This window comes from Ailuropoda melanoleuca, chromosome 5 (genome assembly GCF_002007445.2).
Source record: "Ailuropoda melanoleuca isolate Jingjing chromosome 5, ASM200744v2, whole genome shotgun sequence".
In the NCBI taxonomy this organism is placed as follows: Eukaryota; Metazoa; Chordata; class Mammalia; order Carnivora; family Ursidae; genus Ailuropoda; species Ailuropoda melanoleuca.
In genome coordinates, this window is record NC_048222.1 from 30584975 (window position 1) to 30600500 (window position 15526).

Here is a 15526-nt window from a genome sequence, read left to right on the forward strand (position 1 = left end):
ACTAAGTTGACAAATATTTAAGACGGTGAGTGAGGCAGTGCAGTGCGGGGCTGAACTGTATGGATTCAGGCTGAACTGGCTGTGTGTAAATCCCACTCTACCACTTATTAGGCAAGCCACTTTAGCTTTTTTTAAAATTTTTAAAAGATTTTATTTAGGGGCACCTGGGTGGCTCAGCCATTAAGCATCTGCCTTCGGCTCAGGTCATGATCCCAGGATCCTGGGATCGAGCCCCACATCGGGCTCCCTGCTTGGTGGGAAGCCTATTTCTCCCTTTCCCACTCCCCTTGCTTGTGTTCCATCTCTTGCTGTCTCTGTCAAATAAATAAATAAAAATCTTTTTAAAATTTATTTATTTATTTATTTTTGCACACATGTGCACAAGTGAGGGGAGAGAGGCAGAGGGAGAAGCAGGCTCCACAATAAGCAGAGACCCCAACTTGGGACTCCAACCCAAGACCCCTGGATCATGACCTGAGCCGAAGGCCCACACTTAACCGACAGCCACCCAGGCATGCCACTTTAGGTAAAGAAGTCACTTAAACTCTCTGTGTATCAGTTTTCCCACCTATAAGATGGTAATGATAATTACAGTACCTATCAAGGTTGTGAGGATTAAATGAACTAATGTATATTAATAAATATAATTATCTATTTATATGTAATATGTAAAGTAGTCAGAATTGTGCCTGCTATGTAGAAATGTTGGCTTTTAAATCATTATTGTCAGCATTATGTTAAAATGTGTTATTTTTTTTTTAGAGAGGGGGGCGAGGGGCAGAGGGAGAGGGAGAGAGAATCTCAAGCAGGCTCCATGCCTAATGGGGAGCCTGATGCAGGGCTTGATCCCACGACCTTGAGATCATGACCTGAGCCGAAATCAAGAGTCGGACACTTAACCAACTGAGCCACCCAGGCACCCCTAAAATGTGTTCTAATAGAGAACAAGAAAGACCCCCTCAGTCTAGGAAGATAAGGAGGTCCTTTCTAGGTCAAGGAGGGGATGGGGATTCCAGGCAACAGGAACAGCACAGACGAAGGCTCAGATGTGTACACCAGCATGGCAAGTTAGGGAAACAGGGAGGCTGGGACCTAGTGTGTAGAGCAGGGCAGGCTAAGAGAGGCAGAGGTCATGCATGCTATGCACGAACGTCATGCATTTGGACCTTCATTCTGATAGTGACCGTGAGCCAGTGAAGGGCTCTCAGTTACAAATCAGCTGTGTGTTTGAGGCAGCTGGTTCTGGCAGCAGAGTGAAGGATAATATAAGGCTGGAGGTGGGACCTCCTCCCCCAATTAGAGGCGCTGGGAGGGAGGTGGTAAGAGATGCTGAAGGCGTGGTTGGGAGCCCTGAAAGGAGAGAATGCATGAGAATGATGGAACAAGAATCACCCAGGGAACAGGGAACGGGTGACTGACTGGATGGGGTAGGAGAGGACAGACCGGGGGCGGCCCCCCCAGTTCCACCCTCCAGGTTGCTCTGCCCATGTGGTGGTTCCACGAGATCCAGGCACACACGCACTCTTAGAAGACAGTTGCTATGTCTTACTCATTTCTGTATCCACCCCCTCACCCTACCCAGCCACCCCAGCAGGGCGCCAGGCCCAAGTTGTGTGCTCAGTGACTGCAGCTGAATTGGGTTTCACGGAATCCAAGCTTGCTCCCTGCCCAACCCCTAGATTGGGTAATTGTGTCAAACGCAACCACGCTACCTCACCACTCTCTGGATTACCGCTGTGCTGCCCTGGAGGCGGCCAAGAGAAGCCCCCCACACACACACTTGAAGGGGGCCAGCCTGCCTGGGACCCTGCTGTCAGCCCCAGAGCTGCCACATCAACCTCGGGACTGCACCCTCTTCAAAGCCCGCCTACCTCTCTGCAGGCAGAGAGCCCAAGGCCCCTGCAGCAACGGGAAGAATGGGTGGAATGGAAGCAAGAGCCTGACAGTGAAAGCAATGACATCAGCCTCACATCGACTGGCCCGGCAAAACGACAGCTCCTTGGAGACATCTGTTCACAGAAGTGATGGAAACCTCACCCCCCGACCCCCATTCCTGTCAGCCAGCTAAGCAAGGTGCTGCCCAGAGCGAACCCACCACACCTCTGCTACCCATAGGGTCATTCATTAGTAAGAGAAATTAAGACAAAAGAACCTAGTTTGAGATCAATCCAGAGGCAGCCAGAAGTCAACAATGGAGCACTGTCCTCACCCCACATTGCCCTGGAGGATCCTCGGCTGGCAAGTATGAGCGGGCTCACCGGAGAGCTGAAGGTGGAGCGGAGCCCCACATCATGGGAGAGTGTGTGCACCTGAGGCGCATGTGGGCACCACTGCCTGCCCACGCGTTCACTCACATTACCCATGTATACACCCATGTGTAGGCACGGGGACGTGTGTGTGCGCGCGTGTGTGTGCATGCGCAACGAATGTACACGCCTGCGCCGCCTGCCCACGCATTCACTCATATTACCCTCGTATTCACCCCGTGGGAGGGGCTGTCTGCGTGTGCGCATGCGCCATGAATGTACACGCCTGCGCCGTGCCGCCCAGGGAAGGGGCCTGGGAGCAGAGGGAGCAGAGGGGTTCAACTTTGTAAAGTCGTTTGTCTGTGGGCAGGTAGGTAGGAGTGGGTTTGGGTGTGGCTGTGGGAACAGGAGCGTAGGTTTGTTGTGAGGGAGGATGTCTTCCCAGGTGTTTGTGAAGGAGGACAGGACAGATGAGGTGGGGCAGCCATTCTTCCGGCAGAGGCCCCGGCTGTCCTCATTCTTCCTGGGGTCACCTCCAGGGTGGCTACCCTTCCCCGAAGCGCCCCAAGTTGGGCTGATCTGCCTAGCAGGAAGGCACAATCCCTTAGAGGCCCTGAGGAAGGAAGAGCTCCATCTCGGAAAGTTGAAAGGGGCAGATGGAAGTGGGGTTGCGGGGAGCAAGAATTCACCCGACTCCTCCAGGGGTGTGGCGCAGGCCCTGCCCTAGGACGGGAGGGTTGCAGCGTGAGGGAGGCTCTGTCTGTTCTGGTAGCAGAGACATAGGGAACGCCACTCCATAGATCCCAAATGCTGTGAGGGCCTCAGGGGGCAGCATGTGAATTAGGTCAGAGATGACTAGGAGAATATCAGAGGAAGGGAGGGGGAGGGAAAGGGGCATTCCAGGAGGCAGAGCAACCCGACTGAAGGCACCGAGGCGGGGAAATGCAGGGTACATTCGAGAAAGCGAGAAAACAAGAGCTGAAGGAAATATAAAGCCTTCCTCCTGGACATGGGAGAAAACCCAGGGCCCAGAGAGAGGAAGTGCTTCTAAGACCTAGAAGCAGAAATGAGGTCTCCTGACTTCCAGGTCAGTGCTCTTTCTGCTCCTCCAGAAAGCCTGCGGGGAAGAAAGCCAGGGAGTCAGGCTGTTGGTTTTGCTTCCTTCGCTTTCTCATTCCTAGGAGGGAGGCCTGAGTGGAGGGTCCCTGTTCTTCACCTCCCTCTGTCAGCAGCTTGCTGTGTGATCTGGCACAACTCACTTTGCCTCTCTGAGCCCTTCACCTCCAACGTGAAGGGGGTGGAAGGCCTTGCCTCACCTGGGAATCCTACCTTTCACTCCTTGTGAGCTGACATTTGTCTTAGTAGTCATCCTCCTTTCTTCAGCGCCGAGCAGAAGCTCAAATATGTGTTTTTAGATGAAACAAAGAAGGAATGATGAGCTCTGTGACTCTGGTACCACCTGCCTTGAGAGCCTCGGTCTCTCCCTGGGCAGGACATAAGGTGAAGGAGGCCCCAAATCAAAAAGACCATGAAACGGAGGGCAGGAGAAATAAATAATCTAGCTGCACGGAGGCCCTGACTTCTCCCTCTGTCTGGGGGGATGCCCTTGAGAGTGCCCTTCCTTGCAGCCTTGGCCTTGCAGAAAAGTGCTGTGGTGAGGGGGCTGGAGGAGGGGCAAGGACCTCACGAAGAACAAGGGGGTGGATGGACCCAGGAGGAGCCCTGGCAGGCCTCTCCCTCACTCCTGCTCTCCCTGCTCACTGCCTCTCTGCAGAAGTGTCCCCAGACCTCCTGTTCCAATCCTGAGAGGTTGGCCTGGCCCTGGAATCCCATGCCAGTGATTCCTTAGTTTTTTCAAATAGAAATAACCTCTTCTATTTTGAGGCCCCCTTTTCATGGTAAAGATTGTATTGCTTACTTCCCTCTTCTGTGATAGCAGCTGTATTTCTTTTAACCTTGTAAAACACAAATGTGCACACATGTACAAAGCCAGCCTATGGTGTAGAAATCAGATAGTGGTTGCCCCCAGGGGTGGGGACTGGCTGGGGGGGTACTCGGGAATACAACGGTGCGGAAAATGTTCAAAATCTTGATTTACGCGACGGTTGCACAGGTCTATACACATGTCAGAATTCATCAGTCTGTAAACTTAAGCTCTGTGCTCTTACGTATGTAGGTCATACCTCAATAAAGTAATGCTAGCATCTAAAAGACATACGTACTTGAGGTGCCTGGCTGGCTTAGTGGATCATGGGACTCTTGATCTCAGGGTGGTGAGTTCAAGCTCCACGTTGGGCGTGGAGCCTACTTAAATTTTTTTTTTTTAATTAAAAGACACATGTACAGAGAAATATATAGAACAGACATGCTCAGTTTAATGAATTAATAAAGCAAGCACCCGTGTAAACACCACCCAGAATGCCTGGCTCCCCCATGTAGTCCACAGTGCTGTCTGGAACCAAGTGTCTCCCCTTGGGCCGCAACACCCACAGACTGGGCATCTTGGCTGCAGACACCATGCACTTCCTGCTCCCCAGATGTATGGGGACACAGACAGAGACGGGGTGGAACCCATGGGCTTTGGAACCTAAAATTTCCCATCAGTGCAACCCCAAGCTTGACTACAGCTCCTGTTCTGGTGAGCTGAAGGAACAGAAAACACACCCATTTCCCCTTTCTGGGAGGGGGGTTTCCGTACTGGCCTCCCCAGGCCAAGTGTTGGCTGGGGGGTGGGGGATGTCCCCAGTGAAAGTCAAGGAGAAATGTGCCTTCCCTGCATCCATGCTAAAAATAATCCCAGGCGGTGCTGCTGCCACTGAGCGGCAGGAAGGACAGAATCATGTTTTGCTTTAAACCTAGAAGCAGCTCAGCAGTTGGGGGCAAGGGAGGGGTGGGAGAGGGAGGCTGGGGATCTGAGAACCCTGGCAGTACTCTCCCCACCCCCACCTCCCAGCTGCAGCTGGTCCTCTCAGGGGTGCCTGGGAGGGGGGTGTGAGTATGAGTGTGAACATGAGTGTGTGTGCATGTGTGTGTGTGTCTATGTGTGGTGACAGGGCCTCCCAGCACAGCAGGAAGCTGGGGAAGGTTGGAGATGGGTGGGGAGGGGTCTTTGTCCTGCTAACTGGAGCATGTAGGAAGAAGGGCAGGCGTCACGTACTCCACGGGGTCCCTCCGCCCTCCCCCCCAGAAGAGCTCTGTCCCAGCAGCCCACACCCTTCTCCGCTCTGGGGCCTCCTGTCCTCCTGCTGGGTGGCGCCTGCCCCTTGGGGGCTCCTGGCACACACAGGGCTGAAGACTGTCACTTCACAGCCCCCCACTCTTTCTGGCTTCTGCTCTGCCCAAAGAGATGGGGAGGTCCTCAAGGGCGGGTGCGGTCCAGTGGCAAGGAATTTCCCTGGAAACGGGAAGTACAAGATGTGTCAGTGTGGGATCCCAGCTCAAGGAGTAAGCGGCTGAGCACAGGCAAGAGGCACCCCTGGCTGCCCTCTCCTGCTCTCTCTCTTCCCACAGCTCCCCTGGCTGTCTCCTGCATCAGAGGCTTCACATGGCAACAGGACCATTCGGCAGGTGACCTCAGTTTCCCAAGGTAACAATAAAAACATGAATGGAATGAAATGAATGTGTGTTGTGTTCCAGGCATTGTACTGTCTTACATGGATTATCTTATTTAATCCTCTCAGCAAGCCTGTGTCATTGGAATTGTTACTCTGCCTATTTACAGATGATGACATTGAGGCTTACGGTGATAAAGTGCTCGTCCTAGGATCCCACTGGTAGTACATGGCAGAGACAGGGCTGAAAGTCATGATTTGGAACAGAGAATGTCCAAGATGAATGTCCAGAGAACAATGAGACAAATTTTTGGAAATTGAACCTTCCCAAATAATTTAGGACACATGGTTGCTGTACTTGATACTTTCATAGAAAGAAAAAAATAACTGACTTTAGAGACAAATTTTTACTATCAGTTATGATTTTGGCCAAGAAACTTGACCATTCTGAGCCTCAGTCTATCTCTACAAAATGAGTACAATAATCCTTGCATAGAATTGCTGTAGAGTAATGAATTCGAATCCAGAATTTTTTCTAAACCTTGGAAAACTCCAAGCTCCTTACTGCCTCAGGGCCTTTGCACGTGCTGTTTCCTGTGTCTGGAATCTTCAGCCCCAGACGTTCATGTACTGGTTTGTTCTTGTCATCTCGGTCTCAGCTCAAATGTAACTTTCTTTAGCGCAGCCTTCCCTGACTACCCAGACTACCCCATTACCCCCAACTGCAACACTCTGTTTTTATAATCTGAAAGTATCTTGCTAATTTATTTGTTTATTTGTTTATGGCCTGTCCTCCCTCTCCAACTGCCAAGGATGTAAATTTCTTGAGAGCTGGGATCTCTGTAGGGTTTAAGGACCCATTCCCAATGCTCAAAGCAGCACCTGGCAAACATCAGAGCTTTCTAAATATTTATGAATGAATGAATGATCGTGCTTTAAAAACAGCATTATTTTCCAGTGTCTAACTCTCTCACAGCCCTCACTAAGCCAAAGGGCAGTAAATGTGGGTTAATGAGGGCTCGAGAGAGGGCTTTGGGCCTGGCCCAGGCCCAGCCCTAAAGCTTCCAGGCTGCAGGGAGCCACGAGGCTGCTTGGGCTTCCGGCCGCTCCAGGATAAAGGTCAACCCTTTTGCTGGAACGTGAGGTTCCGCACCATCTGGGCCTGTCTGTCTCTGGCCTCATCTCCCTGGGTTCCCCAACCTGTGCTCCATGTCCAGCCAGACCAAACAACTCAAAGTGCCCAGTGGAGGACACAGGCTGCTTCACGCCGGCGTGCCTTTATAGACACTGCTCCTTCTACCTGGAACGCCCTGCACCCTGGCTCTGCCTGGCTAGCGCCTGTCAGACTTGAAGACAAGCCTCCTCCCAGGAGTCCTCCCTGACCCCTCTGGCCACACCCAGTACCCCCACTTCCCAGAGTACTGTCATGATCTATTTTTGTGCAGGTTCCCAAGTAGCCCAGAGATCTCCTGAGGGCAATGACCAGCTTTGGTGTCCTCCTGGATGAAGCACAGCGCCTGGTGCATACAGTAGGTGGTTAATAGATGCTCTGGCACAGTTTTTAGACTTTGGGTCCCCAGAAATTAACACAATTCCTGGAGCACACAGCAGGTGCTCATTGAGTACCCACTGAATGCATGAACCTCGGCCATCTGACACTGGCAGAAGCTGGAGGTAAGGGATGAGGTGCGCAGGTGGGGTTAGGAATGGAAGACGCTTCCTTGGAAGAAAGTCGGTGTCAGAGGGGACCCTAGGACACTTCCTGGGAGAAGGAACACGGAAACAGCAAAAATGAAAAGCAAACACGGATGGAGGCATATAAACAGGGCTCTCAGTGAGCAAAGACAGAAGGATGAAAGAGGAAGAACTGGGCTCAGAGGGGACAAAATGTGCCCATGAGAGCCACAGAAGACAGGAAGCCAGAGACTGGGACAGGCCGACTCACTACAGGATGTCTGGTGCCCTTGCTTCAGCCTCCGGGGGTAGATAAGGGTGGTGTGGGCAATGTGGTGCTGTGGTCCCTTCCTAGGGTGGTAGGCTGGGTGAAAGGACACATGTCACGAGATTTTTGGGACATCTTGAGAAACTCTTCCTCTCTTAGCTCAGAAGAGGCCCTGTGTTATGAAACACAGCACCCAAGATATCACAGTCACAAACCTAGCTTCTGGCCCTTGGGTGAGCAACTGAGCTGCTCTTGCCTCAGTTTTCCCATCAGGGAAGCGAGTACTGATCTCCTTACTTTAGAAAAATGTTAAGATCACACTGAGTTAGGACCTGTCAGTGAAATGTACACGGCCTGATATAAATGCCAGGGACATAACGGTGCTGATACTCCCAGCGTCCTGCTCTGCATGGGCCCTAAGAGAGGACCCTAAGCTCACATGCCCCCATGTCACTGAGTGCCACAGATGGACCCGAGTTCAGAGCCCCAGCCTCTGGTTTTTGGATTTGATGCCAGATCAATACAACAAGGCAAAGTTTATTCCCAGGTGGGGGGTGAGTGGCAGCAGGCATGCCAACTGGCTGAGAGACAACTGAAGATCCCCTCGGCCAGCAAACCTGACCATCCAGCCCCACCACTGAAGTCCTCCGGACCTCTACACTTCAGCCTGTCCAATGGGCTGAAAACAGTTTTCTGGCTGTCAGATTATACCTCAGGTCATGCATGTACTCCAAGAACGCAGAGTTCCTGGAATCATGTGAGGACAGAGGCAATAAGACTCTGAGAAACGGAGGCCTGAGAAATGGAGGATTTACAGTTTGAGGTACACGAACTAGGCATCTGGCAGAACATTTAGAAATGCTGGTATTGATGGTAGAGTTAATTGTGAATCCCAGCTCAGTCACTTCTCTGAGCCTCAGTTTCCTTAAGTGTCAAAGGAGGCTAACAGTAGCGCCCACCTCCTGGAGTTGTTGCAAAGAATAAATGAATTGTGTATATAAAGCCCTAAGCCCAACGCTTGGTCCACGGTAGCAATCGATACTCGCTATTATTGTGAATAATAATAATATCACAGGCTCCTAGGGAAGGAAGGGCAGATCAATCTCTGAACACTGAAGCCACTTTGAAGAAGTTAAACTGGTCGTGACTCAGAAAATCATTAAGTCACCAAGTGTCAAATTTCATTTTGCAGCTTCTATTAGGAATGTGTGATTCCTGAGGGGGGGGATCTGATTCCCCCACCCACCCCACCTCTGCCGTGTTCTCTGTGACTGATGGGGGAGGATCACAGATTAACAGGTCTGCCAAGCTTTTGGGGAGGCAGCATAAATAGAGCCTTCAGCTCATTTGTCCAGCCGGGCTCAAGAATATTTCTGAAGTGCTTGCTGAGACAAGAGTGGCAAGGAGTGGTGAATCGACCTCAAGGGCCCAGAGAGCCATTAGACCCAAATTGGAGGGTCCGTGACCTTGGAGGCTGTTGCAGGGCTGGGTGATGGGAAAGAGAAAGGGGACTGAGGGTTTTACCCTTTTGGAGCCCAACTTCTCTCCTCCACGGTGTTCTCTGCACCCCACACCATCCTCGCCACAAGAGTTTAGAACCCAAGGACTGACTCATGGTGGGGTGCAGGGCCCAGGTGGGAGGTGGGCAGATGGGAGCAGGGGTGACTGACTGACAGCAGGATGCCACAGCTGAAGAAGGAAGTATAAATATAAAGCGGCCAGTGTAGGACTGGACAGAGGCCATATGAAACACACGGTACATTCCGGCCCCAGCGTAACAAACTGTACCAGCCTTTTGGAGAGCTGGGAGCACTGTGGAGGGGAGGGAAGAGAGCAGAGGTTCCTTGGAGGTTGGCCCTGCCTCCTCCTCCCCCACTTCTCCCACAGCTCGGGCACCACAGGGAAAGTCCCGATGTTCCTTTTGCAACCACAGGAAACCTACTATCCCTGCTCACACTCTGTACCCAGTGTTCCTCTCAGCAGCTCCAGACTGGGAGGGAGCAGTGAGTGGGGGAGGGAGAGAGGGCTGGGGGGGGAGTGGGGAATGTAGGCAGCCACAGCAGCCCAGGTAACATGAGGGAGGTGGCAAGCATCCCCTGGGACACTCACTCAGAGTCCCAGCCTGTAAGCGCTGCAAGGAAGGTCCAGATGGCAGTGAGGTGTGGGGAAGGAAGTGCCTTGCCCAAGATCACACAGCCAGTTCACCAGGGTGGGACCAGAGTGCCTCCAGAGCTGGGCAGCGCTGGGCAGCTCTCTTGGGTGTACTGTGCAGGCGTGGCAGGCCAGGGAACAGGCAGTGCCGGGGAACAGAGGGTGGGGAGCCCAGATCCAAGGCTGCCTCTATGCTCTGGTTAGCTCTGGGCAGGTCTGGCTTGGGCATCAGGCCCTCCGCTCCTTCCAAACCTACCCTCCTCCTCCATCTGAATATTAGAGATAATGCATGGAAAGTGGCTAGCACAGAGGCTGGCTCGTGGTGATGTCAACCAGGATGAGTCACCTCCACGCCTCGTCTCTCCTCCTCCACACACATAGCTCAAGGCCTAGAACCTCCTGGGATCTTTCTCCCATATCACCACCTCCTTCTTGAGTCCCTATAGTTCTTAACTTTTGGTACTCACCACCTGCTGTCTTGGGTTATTATTTAACCTCACGAGCTGTGTGTTTGTCTCTTCAGCTGGTCTGCAATCTGCCCAAGGGCAGGAAATCATTTCAATACACCCAACATTTACTGGACATCAACTCCAGTGCCAAGCTTGGCCTGTGGGGGATGAGCTCAAGTGATGGGGGGAGGCCTCCAAGAGGCCGACTTTGTTTCTGCCTCAAGGACTTTTTAATCTGGTTAGGAGAACAGGATTAGTAAACACATCACTAGAATATGAGACAGGCCACACGCTGGGCCGTGAGAAAGGTACAGACTGAATGTGCTGGGCATTCGGGGGAGAGGAATCAGATTTGGCTGGCACTGTCTCAAGCAGGCTTTATGAGTTGGAGCTTGAGAGACGGGTGGACTGGGAGGATGGGCACTGGGGGCAGGAGAAACGGGCACAGCACACTGTGGAGGCTGGAAGGTGGGAGATGAAAGGGCTCATAGGAGCTGGGTCTTCAACTTTCTAATGACGTCCTTAGCAGGACCCAAAAGAGCCTTCCATATGGTAGGTGCTCAGGAGAGCAGTTCTTTGTCCCCTCCTCGGTTTGGAGACGGTGGAACCTTCAGGAACTGCACTCAGTGACGTCTTTCTGTAGACGGATGGGTAAAGAGAAAACGTGGCTCTGAATAAATCCGGGTTTGGGGCTGGAACAAAGGGAGGAGTCAGGTCCCAGTTTGGGGTCGTCTCCTCCACCCCGCCTTCCACTCCCGGGCTCTTCGAACTCCTGGCGCCCCGCCAGGGGTTTCCCAAGCTATCTCAGAGGGCTGGGCTTGGTTCGCCAGCCCCTGGGAATCCCTGCAGTCTGCAGACTGGTGTGAAGAGTGGTCGGGGAACGGGGTCCGAGGCACCAGCAGGCTCCTCCGGGGGATCGCTCGCATCGGCCCCCTCCAGCGGGCTTCCGTTGTCACGTGACTGCATCCCAGGTCTTCCAAGTGTGGGCCTGGCACGTTCGCAGCTATCCTCCAGACTGGACCGAGCGCTAGTGGGGCTCGGGCGGCAGCCTTGGCGGCTCCTTCTCCCGTGGGAAGCTACCAACACCTGCCCCCCTCCCCCAGCTGTGCCACTCGGGCCCCGCACACGCCTGGGCTTCCACAATGGGGTGCAGGTGGGGGATGGAGAGGTCTGAGTGCTGTCAGGTTGGAGCCCGGGCTGGGCGGCGGGGCCCCCCGCCCCACCCAGGCCGGGCGCACGTCTCCGGGTCCGCACCGGCCCCCCGGCTGCCCCTGGCCGGGCCCCAGCGCGCACTCGCAGGGCTGCGGCGGCGGGGAGGCTGCGCGCCGAGCGCAAGCCGCGAGCACAAACAGGGCGAGGAGGCTGGTGTGAGCGCCTGGGCCCGGTGCCAGCGCGCCGGGGCTGGAACACAATGTCCCGAGCGGGCGGGCGAGCGGGGAGCGAGAACAGCCTGACTCAGCAGCTGGGTAAGTGGGTGTGCTCGCTCACCAGATCAACCGCTCTTGCAGCCTGCGGTCAGCGAAGACCCGACTCTCGGAGGCTCCCTCGAGCGGGGGGGGGGGGGGGGGGGGGGGGCGGNCACCGGCCGGCTCCTGGGCTCCCGCCCCTGCCTGCCGCGCGGGACCTCCACGTGGCCCGTTTGCGCTTCCTTCTGCCTTCTCGCCCCTGCGTTTCCAGAGTCGCACGGCCCCCAGCCCAGCGGAGCAGGCTCGGTCCACCCGGGAGGGGCGCTCTCCTCCTGCCCTCCGGCAGGTGTGGCCCGGCCTGCTGCTTCCCGTTTCCCCCCAAAGCCCACCACTCTGGGAGGCCTCTGGAGGTCTTGGTGTGGAGGATGCAACTCATCGCTGCAGATGGGGGTAGAAATTTGTTCTAGGGTGGTGGGGAGCACAGGAAGAGGATGCTGAGAGAAATGGGATATAGGGCAAGATCTCCCCACCTCCGTCCTTGGCTGACCCAGAGTTTAGAGTCTCTTCCTGTCCCCTCCCCTCAAAACCACTAGGCCCCTGAAGATTTCCTCAGAGGGAGGGAGAAGCAGGTGGGGAGGTGCTTTGAAGCCTGAGACCCTGCTTCTCTGCCTTACCCACCCTCCCACCCAAAGCCACAACAAAGACCCATGAATCCTGCCACCCAGCCACAAGACTTCTCCTTCCTCCTCTGTGCCAGCTGTCCTGGTGCGGCCACTGCGAGGATGACAGCCCAGGGTAGGGAGCTCAGATGGCAGCCCAGGGCAGGACTCTTCCTGGAGGCGGAGACCTGTCCCACACCCTAGCCTCCTGGGGTGTCTGCTAGGTGCCCCAGGGGACACGCTGTGCCTGGAGTGTGCCAGGGCTGGCAGGGAGGGGCTCTGTCCTCTGCTGAGTTCCAGGAAAGGCCCTGGCAGCCAGGACAGGCCTGGGCTCCAGGGCCTTAGAGGGTGGGGCTGGGGGTGGGACCCCGGGCAGCTGAAGTGCCTCACCTGGGCCTCAGGCCCCTGGGCCATCTGATGGCATCTCTGGCATCCTCTGAGGAGATGGATGCCAATGCAGGCCTGGGCCATGGACCCCCTTCCCACACAGATAGTCATTTTTCCCATATGTGTGCTCACCCAGCCAGCGCTCACCGAATCTCCCAGCCAGGAGGTAGCTCAACTGTCATCAACTCCAACCTTCTACCCGATGTATGAAATCTGTCCATGATATCCCAGGTCAGTCATTTTTCTGAAGCTGTTTGCATACCTGCGGTGACAAGGACACTCTCACAAGGCAGCCCACTGCCCTTCTGGACTTCCCTATCTCCAAGTTCAGTCACCTAAGGGACACTTGCCCTCACATGACCTGGAACTGACTGAACTCGTCCTCACGTTGCTCACATCAGCTCTTCTTCATTGCCCACTGTGACTCTCCCATTCCCCAAACTCGCCAGGAAGGTGGGTTAATTTTTAACTATTTTCTCTCCTTCACCATCGTATACCTGATCAACTACCAAATTCCTCCCTTTGTTACTTTTATTACAAGACGTATTGTTTCCTTTTTTTTTTTTAAAGATTTTATTTATTTATTTAACAGAGAGAGAGACAGCCAGCTAGAGAGGGAACACAAGCAGGGGGAGTGAGAGAGGAAGAAGCAGGCTCCCAGCGGAGGAGCCTGATGTGGGGCTCGATCCCATAACGCTGGGATCACCCCCTGAGCCAAAGGCAGACGCTTAACAGCTGAGCCACCCAGGTGCCCCTGTTTCTTATTTTTCTTATTCGCCTTTTCCTCTCTACCCCCATAGGTTCCACCTTTGGCTCAAATTCCCATAGCCTCTGCCACACCTTTCTGACCTACGTTTTTCCTTTCCCCTACCTAGCCTACTGGAATAATGTTTCGCGCACGCTGTTTATTGTGTATGCTTTCAGCTTCAGACTCCTCAACCAAGCACACTGGGTACACCAGCTGCTCAGCTGTGTGTTTCACATAAAGGGCCCCGGACTCATTCCTGGTGTGCCCAGATCACAGAGCCCAGCCCTGGGCCTGGTACAGAGCAGAAGGGAGCAGATGTTAGCGAAGTGACCAAGCCACTTGGTTGTACTCCTTTCTCATCTTTCTCTCCTGACTCGGCCTCCCCATTCCCATTGAGCCTGTTGGTTCCTAATACTTGCTCAGGCCCTTTGGTTTTGAAAAGTCACAATTTTTTATCTACCAAATCTTCAGAGATGGGTGGGGAAGGGAGAAGCTGACATCCCAGTTAACGTCAAGAAGTCTGTGGCAAATGCCGACAGCAGAGACCTTCAGTATAGAGTGGAATGAGTGCGGCTGCCTGCTGGGAGCCTCTGCTTCAGTAAGAAAGAGAAAACCACTGAGGCAGGTGGAAGGCTGAAAGGTGAGTGGGCACAGCCAGTGACTTTGGGTTTAGAGAGATCTTTTCACAACTGGAGATTCCAGCCTGCCTAGCTCTGGGTGCCTGGTCTGATGCCCTTAGATTGTTCATCTATCTTTCTTTCTTTCTTTCTTTCTTTCTTTCTTTCTTTCTTTCTTTCTTTCTTCCTTCCTTCCTTCCTTTCTTTCTCTCTTTCTCTCTCTCTCTCTTTCTCTCTCTCTTTTCTTTCTTTCTTCCTTTCTTCCTTCCTTCCTTCCTTCTTTCTCTTTCTTTCTTTCCTTTCCTTTCCTTTCCTTTCCTTTCCTTTCTTTCTTTCTTTTTTTTTTAAAGATTTTATTTATTTATTCGACAGAGGTAGAGACAGCCAACAAGAGAGGGAACACAAGCAGGGGGAGTGGGAGAGGAAGAAGCAGGCTCATAGCAGAGGAGCCTGATGTGGGGCTCGATCCCATAACGCCGGGATCACGCCCTGAGCCGAAGGCAGATGCTTAACCGCTGTGCCACCCAGGCGCCCCAGATTGTTCATCTTTCTTGACACACACACACAGTGATCCTGGCCCCAGCACTTCAAAATCTGTCTCCTGCAGGGAGGCTCTGATAATCTCCACCCAACTTTGATCATTTTATCAGCTTCCCTCTGAGCCTTATGAGCCGCCTTCAATCTCCTCTCTATTTTATTGCTTAGTTATGTCTTGTAATATTTTCAACCCCATAGATTATGAGCTCCTTCGTGGCAGTGATAGTATCTCTTATATACTTATTTAATATAATCTATTTATTTTGAGAAGGAAGCATGAGGTAGGATACTCCAACTTTGGAGGCCACGTAAACCTGGATCTGGATTCAATACTTGGCTGTTTGGCCTTGGGCAAGTCTCCCAACCTCTCTGAGCCAGTTTCTTCATCTATAAAAGTCGCTAGTGATACTTACCTTGCAGAACCAGGGGCAAAGATTACACAGAGAATACAAAGGGCTAAGAAAGTGCCTGTTGCATAGTGATCTCACAAGGGCTTGTCTTCCTTCCCAGTATGGTTGGAGCCTTTCCTGTACTGGGGGACAAAGTTTCCCCCATACTGGAACACTTTCAAGCGCGAAAAAGGACACTATTAATCATTACACCGGTTCCACAGACGCGACCCTGGGCGCAAGGCCCTCCTACCCTAACTCACAATGACGGGTGAGGGCAGGGTTCGGGTCCTGAGCCGCCATAGCCCAGCGCCTAAGCGGGGCGCCAAGCAGAGCTCAAGCTCAATGAGCGTTTGTTGAATGAACAGAACCGGCCCTCCCCTCAGTTTCTTGCAGCAGCAGCGAGTGGAGAAGCAGATTGAAAATCCCGCCCCCGCCGCCTCC

General features: G+C 53.4%; 2 long non-coding RNA genes across 2 annotated transcripts; one reads left to right on the top strand and one right to left on the bottom strand.

Moving 5' to 3' along the window:
- Positions 1 to 2545: 2545 nt before the first annotated feature.
- Positions 2546 to 10521, top strand: LOC109488870. Its single transcript, XR_002141721.2, has 3 exons — positions 2546 to 2616; positions 5757 to 5832; positions 7243 to 10521. It is a non-coding gene; the product is annotated as an uncharacterized LOC109488870 (long non-coding RNA).
- A 1571-nt stretch (positions 10522 to 12092) lies between these two features.
- On the bottom strand, positions 12093 to 15242 carry LOC117802320. Its single transcript, XR_004625456.1, has 3 exons — positions 15107 to 15242; positions 12939 to 13053; positions 12093 to 12208 (listed from the first exon to the last, which is right to left on the bottom strand). It is a non-coding gene; the product is annotated as an uncharacterized LOC117802320 (long non-coding RNA).
- Positions 15243 to 15526: the final 284 nt, after the last annotated feature.